Here is a 6,725-nt window from a genome sequence, read left to right as displayed (position 1 = left end):
TCCAGGTAGGCATAAAGCTGGCATGAACTGAGCTTTTCAGACAACATGTTCATCTGCTCTACAAGGAAAAAAGCCAATTTGTGCAGACCCTGCTGTAATGACTTCTTTGTTGCCAGAGCTTTTGTTTTAAAAGACTAATCTGTAGTTTGTAGAGTCACAGAATCACGGAATTTTCTTAGTTGGAAGGGACCCAGGAGGATCATCAAAGTCCAACTCCTTGCCCTGCACAAGACACCCCAACAATCATAGCATCATAAAATCAATCATAGCTTGATTTGGAGAGGGCCTTCAAGATCATCTTGTTCCCCACCCTGCGCCTGGGAGCGTTGTCCAAGTGCTCCTGGAGCTCTGGCAGCCTTGGGGCTGTGCCCATTCCCTGGGGAGCCTCTTCAATGCCCAACCTCCCTCTGAGGGAAGAATCTTTCCCTGATATCCAGCCTGACCCTCCCCTGGCACAGTTCAGTTCCCTCAGGTCCTGTCCGTGGTCACAGGGAGCAGAGATCAGAGCTCTCTGTTCTTTGGAAGGAAGCTGCAGACCCAATAAGGGCTGACCTCAGTCTCCTCCAGGCTGAACAAACCAAGGGACCTCATATGGCCCCTCTATGCCCTTCACCATCTTTGTAGCCCTCTGTATGTGCTCTTTAATAGCTTTATATCCGCACCTGGAGGCATCCCAAACTGCTCCCAGGACCCGAGGTGAGGCCACCCCAGTGCAGAGCAGAGCAGGACCGTCACCCCTTGCTCAGCTGGCAGTGCTGATGTCCCCCAGGACAGGGCTGGCCCTTGGGGCTGCCAGGGCACTGCTGGCTCCTGTTCCACTTGCCCTCTGCCCAAACTCCCAGGTGTCTTTCTGTGGTGCTGCTCTCCAGCCTCCTGTTCCCTAATCTGTCTGGACACCCAGGGTTGTCCAGTGCCAGGTGCAGAAGCTGGCACTATTCTTTGTTAAACTTCATGTGGTTGGTGATTGCCTGTGTTCCTCCCTGATGTACTTAGGTCTGAGCAGCAGGCCCCAGCCACAGTTGACTTACAAGATGGATTCTGGGCACTATGTGACTAACACCATCAGTATTATTTAGCTAAAAATAGATGAGTGAGATGCTTATGCCAGCTGTTTAACACCAAACCAGCTGCTTTAGAACCTTTCATATAATCTTGTGTAGTTATCTGCAAGCAATGTATCATTTTAAGAAACTTGCCCCACTGACATGAATAGCGGCTTGTTTGTAGGATATTTTAGGGGAAAACCCTCCCAGCCAAGGCCTGGGCTCTGGCCAAGCACTGTCCCTGGCTGGTCCGTAAAAGTGCCTTCAGATCCAGGTGTTTCTGCACTAAAAATATAATCAAGTCATTTTGACTTGCTGATTTGGGCCTATAAAAGCTGGACTCATTTTCGGGGTGAATTTGGAGACCTCACATACAGGTGGATGCACCATGCGGGATTTTCCCAAATGCTGGGAAGGGTTCTCTGGGTCCTCACTGTGAAATGGGGCTCCCCAGAGACTGGGGACTCTGGCCGATGGTGGAGTATTTAGGCAATTGGTGATGTATCTTTCTCACTCACTCTCCTTTCTCTTGTACAGCAATTACTAGGTGCATTACCTTGCTTACTTTTCTTGTTGCTAAAGCCAAGTGTGTAGTTTTATTGATTTTGATATTGATATGCCCTGTGCCTCACCTCTTGATTTCTGGTATGTGGGAATTGCCTGTTCCTGTGCCCTTAGGGCATGGTGCTTAAAAAAATACCAGCAGTGAGGGATCCCAGCACTTTCAAAAGCATTTCCCCTGGGAACCTTACTGATTTAATGCCTTGAGTGGCCTGAACTCTGCTCTCCTCATGGCCAGGGTGGAAGTTTTGCTGACACTTTTCCTCCTGTCATCAGAGATTTTAAACTTGATTGCTTTGTGGTCGCTGTGGCCAAGATGGTCACCAGTTGCCACTTCCCTTACCTACCAGAGACCCTCTTTGGTAGCAACAAATCATGGAGGGCACCTTTCCTAATCGGCTCCCTTAGTACCTGTACCATGAAGTTGTTATCCAAGTATTTTAGTAATTTTCTGGACTAGTTTGTACCAGCTGCGTGGTGTTCCCAGTTAACATTGGGCAAGATGAAGTCAAAGGCAAGGGTGATTGATTAACAGATGTTGCTTAGTGTCATGGTCCTGGCTGGGTGGCCCATGGTAGTCACCAGCTTTGTTTGTAACCCAAGGATTAGTTAACAGGCAAGGAGGGGATGATGAGGGTTGTAGCTGTGAAGACCTTGCTGGCTTTGCTTTTTATCTTTGTAAACTTCCCTCTGCAGGTGAGCCTGCCAGCAAGGGGACAGCATTGTGGGCAGCCTGAACTCAGAAATTAGGCTCTTGTATTTGAGTCTTGCAAGCTGTCCTGTCTGCTGGGGGATGAGGGATGTCTCAAATTCTTCAGATGAGAATATCACTTCCTTGATGCTTCTTGAAGTGGATTCAGAGCTTCCATGTTTACTACAGCTCAGCTTTCTAGAGAGTTGTTGGGGTTAGGTTTGTTCCTTATTTTTTTTTCTTATAGAATTTTTCCCCATGAGTTGCTAGAAGACTAAGTACTGGTGCTTAGACAGTGCTTGACCAACACAGAGGAGGTGGCCGAAAGTCAGGAGCGGGAAGATCACACGAGTGTTGGGGCAAGAAAAGGACAGAGCTGGGGGCAGCTTGCCTCGTCTTGCTCTCGGCATCAGAGAGAGGATGACCAAGCTGCTGCTTGCTGCGGGGGTCCACTGTCAACCAAAAGTCCAGTCCTGGGAAATCTACCATCATCTGCTCATGTGCCCAGGAATTCTGAGCTCCTCTGCCTGCCCTGCTGGAGCTGGGCCAGCCCTGTCTGGCCATCGTGGCTTCTTCAGCACTGCTCTTTTTGCTATGCTGTAGCCCTGCACCCCCGTGCCCTGCTGGGACATCCACCCTGCCTGCCGGGGACATCCTGCTGTTCCAGCCACCAGTCCGGGAGTTTCCACTGCTCCAACTTGGTGCTCTCGGAGCCCCAAGAGATCAGACTGCCTCGGGCTTTGTGAAACAAAGCCCCTCGAGGTTCCTGGTTCTGTTTATTATTAATGCTACAGATTTGAATTCTCCACTCCTAGAGAGGCCCTGCCCCTCCTTAGTAGATACCTGTCTTTCAAACCAAGATGAGAGTCAAAAGGTTGTTAACACCCCTGCAGAGAATACCAAGATGCTGCTAGCTCTTTACATATAAGCACTATGTTAATAATAGGTTGCCACATCCTGAATGTTGTACTAAGATGTGGCCTCAAGAAAAATTTGTGATTAGACTGCAATTAAACAACTCAGGGAATCGAAACTGATTTTTTCTTTAATTTCCTGTTGAGAATTACTCATGTTGCTGTCTTGTGACTCATGAGGGGTTTTTGTGGATGTCTGAGGAGTGGTAGAAATTGAAACTGGGGACAAAATATGAAGCCATGAAGAAACTGTAAGTGTGTAAGCAGTGCTGGGATCTCAGATGAAAGAAGCTGAATGTGTCTTAAGGCCAAATATGCTGAGTAAACAGAGATTACTCACTCTGATTGCTTTTATTACAATAATCAAGGTTTGCAATAAACACATGACTCATCTCCCAAGTAGCAGTTCTTGAAAAACTGGTGTCAGAGGAACATGATGCCAAACTCCTAAAATTTTTCAACTTCCTTGAGTGACCAGAAGTGCACTGGAGGACAGGTGCATCAGAGGCAGGTTACACTTGTGGTTCCCAGCCTGCCTGCAGCCTGGCCTCATGCTGCCCTGGCTCCATCTGAGCCACAAGGCTGGGCAGAGCTGATGGAGCACAGGGCTCATGTGGTGCCTCATCCTGAAGGTTTGTATACCTGAGCAATGAGCAACATTTGGTTTAAGGGAGCCCACTTTCCCCTGCACATGAACACCACAGCAGGGCTCCTGTGATGCAGTGCTGCTTCTCAGCTGAGGGGCAAGGAACTTGGGCTGCAGCAGCTTTACTTGCAAGGACCTTCTCTGTCTTCACATACACGTCATCCCTCATGGCTCCCAGCCACAGAAAAACAGTTCTGCAAGGGTTCAGTCACACAAATTTCAGCTAGTTGATGTGTAAATATGGGGCTCAAGAAGCTGAGGTTGTGGAACAAACTGGTGCCAAGTCACAAGTGGCTCTGCTGTGGACTTTTCAGTTCCTTGGTAGCAAGTTCGAAGCGCTGCTTCATGGAGTCCACCAACAGGGAGTCAATCCAGTGGTGGATGCCCCAACCGTGGAAGTGTTTGAGACCAGGCTGGATGGGTCATTGAGCAACCTGGTCTAGAGGAGGGCTCTCCTGCCCATGGCAGAGGCACTTGGAACAACATTCTAAGTCCCTTCCAATCCCAGCCACGAACACCAGGAAAGTGCTACAAGAAACTGTGAAAAAATAAAAAGCCCTTATACAGGAATAATTCCTCTTCAGCCTGAATTTGACCATATGCCTTGAGTTTTGTTTACTGTTGGAGAGGGACTCATTGGAATAATTTTGGGTTTATGTGCCACGTTGCTTGAGCAGAGATAACTGGGTTTCCTTTGAGTGCAGCAGCAGGCAGGGATGGGGAGGCACTCAGGTCACCTCTATTGCACACAAGTCCAAAAATAACTTTTTCCTCCTTTCCCCTATTTCATGTGTTTTGTTTGATTATGAAGGAATTTGTTCTATTCAGAACAACACCCAAGTGCAGTATTTTTTTCTTTTTCTTCCTGCTACCCAAGAGTGAAACTAGTAATCCCTGTCCTCTTGCTGTGCCATGTGTTCACCTCATGTTACAAAATCAGCAGGTTTTTGGTTGCATTCAAGATAGATATCCTGTTCTTTCAGGATAATCCTCCCTTGCTGTCTTTGAGGCCACAAATGCAATGAGCTCTCTCTTTTTTTTTTTTTTTTTTTTTTTTTTTTTTTTTTTCCCTTAATAAGCTCTCCAGATGTATTTGGCCTGTGGATATGATGTGTGTCCTTTCTCTTTCCAAAAACTTCTTTAGGTAGAGCTATATATAGGGCAGTTTTTGACTCTGCTTAGAAGTAAAGAATGGACTGGTGATCAATTATTCCTTAAAAGGTCAAGCATCAGTAACATTTGCGTGTCACTTGTGTAGGACAGAGGAAATGGAGAAGGTGGGACTTTCTTTTGTGTGTTTGCATTCCTTAATGAATCTGGCCTGGTTTTGCCTCCTCACGTTGCTTCCGAGAATAAAGTTTCCTCTAAAAGGGTGGGACTCAGCCAGTTTCGTTTCAGTGCTGATGGATCAGCACTGAGACACCCAGAGGGGATTGAGAAAGACTCTCAGACAAATGAAAATTAGACAGCAAATATTATATGTCCCTTGCTAACAAGAGCCAAGAAGAGAGAAAGCAGGATGTTTGCTTAGATGAGGAAATTACTGTAGCATGACAGTAGAACACGTGATCATTACCCCTCAGAAACAGAGACCTCGGAAAAAAAAAAAAAAAAAAAAAAAAAAAAAAAAAAAAAAAAGAAAAGACTATTTATTATTAAGATGACAGGAGGTTTTTGCAGGGTTTGTTGGTTTTTTTTTTCTCCCCTCTACACAAGGGAAAGGGAAAAGGAAGTGGGGAGAAGGATGCAGCAACTCCAAGCATGCATTGCATTGGCTTGTGGCTGGGCGTCAGGTCACTCAGACAGGCTCTCACCCCCTCTCCTCAGAAGAGTGGGGAGAAAACACCACAAAACAGCTTTGAGATAGAGACAGGGACATCACTCACCAGCCACCATCACGGGCAAAAGATAGGAACTGAGGAAGATAAATTGATTTCCAATTAAAAATAGAATGGGATAATGAGACACAAAACCAAAACCACCTTCTCCCTGCTCAGCCTTTATTGCCTAGGCTCATCTTCATGCTTGACTATCCTGCCTCCTCTCCCTGCAAGTGTTGCAGGGGGATGGGGAAGGAGGATGGGGTCAGTTTGTAATTCTCTGTCCCTGCTGCCCCTTCCACCTCACGCTCTGCCCCTGCTCCAGCATGGGATCTCCCCATGGGAGCTGAAGTTCCTGCTAGCTCTGCTCCTGTGTGGGTTCTCCATGGACTACAGCTTCCTCAAGGGCACGTCCAATTGCTCCAGTGTGGAGTCCTCCATGGGCTGCAGGGTGGATCTGCCTCATCATGGCCTGCACCATGGGCTGCAGGGGATTCTCTGCTCTGGTGCTTGGAGCACCTCCTGCCCCTGCCTTCCTCCCTGGCCTTGGTGCCTGCAGGGCTGTGGCTCACACATCTTCTGGCTCCTCCCTCCCAGCTACAGCTGTGCCACAGTGGATTTGTCTTGAAGGCCTCTTGAGCCAGCTCTGCCCAACATAGGAATAATTTCTGGTGCTGATGTACAGAGGCCACCACTGCCCTCCTTGTTACCCGAACCTGGCCGTGTAAACCCAGCACATGTATGCATACTGCTGAGGGATAACATGTAACCTTCCCTGTGGGAGCCCATGCAGCATTGCAGCGGGCACAGCATTTGCAAGGCATCATAGAACTGCTGGGTCATACAGGGAGCTCAAAGGTGTCCAGGGATATGGATCTCTGGGATGTCCCTGTCAGGGCTGGTGATGGCAGTGGAGTGAAAGGCTTTTCCCAAGGAGGAGTGCCTGGCACACCCTCAGTCCATGGGTTGCTGGGAGCAGTGAGTGGGCTCCCCTAGAACCCGTGCTGGTGAGACAATCTCGTCCATTGGGCACCATGTGCAGCTGCACAT

The sequence above is a fragment of the Hirundo rustica genome, chromosome 16 (genome assembly GCF_015227805.2).
Source record: "Hirundo rustica isolate bHirRus1 chromosome 16, bHirRus1.pri.v3, whole genome shotgun sequence".
Taxonomy (NCBI): Eukaryota; Metazoa; Chordata; class Aves; order Passeriformes; family Hirundinidae; genus Hirundo; species Hirundo rustica.
This window is presented reverse-complemented; position numbering follows the sequence as displayed.